The sequence below is a fragment of the Sitodiplosis mosellana genome, unplaced genomic scaffold (assembly GCF_009176505.1).
Source record: "Sitodiplosis mosellana isolate CC-2019 unplaced genomic scaffold, AAFC_SMos_1.0 Smas_scaffold_4242, whole genome shotgun sequence".
Taxonomy (NCBI): domain Eukaryota; kingdom Metazoa; phylum Arthropoda; class Insecta; order Diptera; family Cecidomyiidae; genus Sitodiplosis; species Sitodiplosis mosellana.
Genome location: NW_022599484.1, coordinates 3,860 through 4,654, shown reverse-complemented (window position 1 = coordinate 4,654; position 795 = coordinate 3,860). Strand labels below are relative to the sequence as shown.

The 795-nt window shown below is 37.0% G+C and overlaps 1 long non-coding RNA gene across 1 annotated transcript; it reads left to right on the top strand.

The window, feature by feature from the left end:
- Positions 1 to 47: 47 nt before the first annotated feature.
- Positions 48 to 564, top strand: LOC129572128 (uncharacterized). Its single transcript, XR_008688394.1, has 3 exons — positions 48 to 73; positions 145 to 252; positions 346 to 564. It is a non-coding gene; the product is annotated as an uncharacterized LOC129572128 (long non-coding RNA).
- Positions 565 to 795: the final 231 nt, after the last annotated feature.

Here is a 795-nt window from a genome sequence, read left to right as displayed (position 1 = left end):
AAGAGAAGGAGAGATGAAAAGGAAGCTGAAACGAAGAAAAGTACACAGAGCATTAGCTTGTTCTTAACGAAAGGTAATAGATAAATTTAAAAAGTATGAACAAAACAGTGAACATGGTGTTGTATTTTGTGTTGAATGTTCTAGAATCAAGTGAAGTTTTGCCTCTTGAAAAATCCGATGTTTGTTTGCCGAACGAGAAGGAATGTGAATACCGTGATGATTCGCAAAGCGAATCGGCAATTCTGCATTCAGGTATGAATTGAATTGAATGTTGTGTGTTGAAAATCACCAGTAAAAATTGTTTCGTATTGTCGTATGTATCGTGTGTTATATTGCAATTTTCAGCGTCAAGTGCATTTGAATTTGATGTTTCCATGCGTGATGAAAATGAAGAAACCTCAAATGGCAATGCTGACGCAATTGGTTCTGATATTAGTGATATTATGAACTATCCAGTAAATATGTCTCAAACGCTGCTCGAGCGCATCATACGCACTGGGCCCGTTCAAGTTGTAATTGCTTTTCCTACAACTAATTGCCGGTCGTTTTCTGAGTCATATTATACAAAGAAAATGCTCAACGGAGACAATGTTAACCGCGAATGGCTTATTTATTCAAAAGGTCTGGATTCTGTGCATTGTTTTTGTTGCCGTCTTTTCCATATGGAACCAAAGATTGGAGACATTTGTCTACACGGATCAAAGAGCATGAACTTTCAACACTGCACATTCAAAATTACACCAAATGGAAATCATTTTTGAACCGAATTTCGGAAAATAAGACAATCGACAGCGA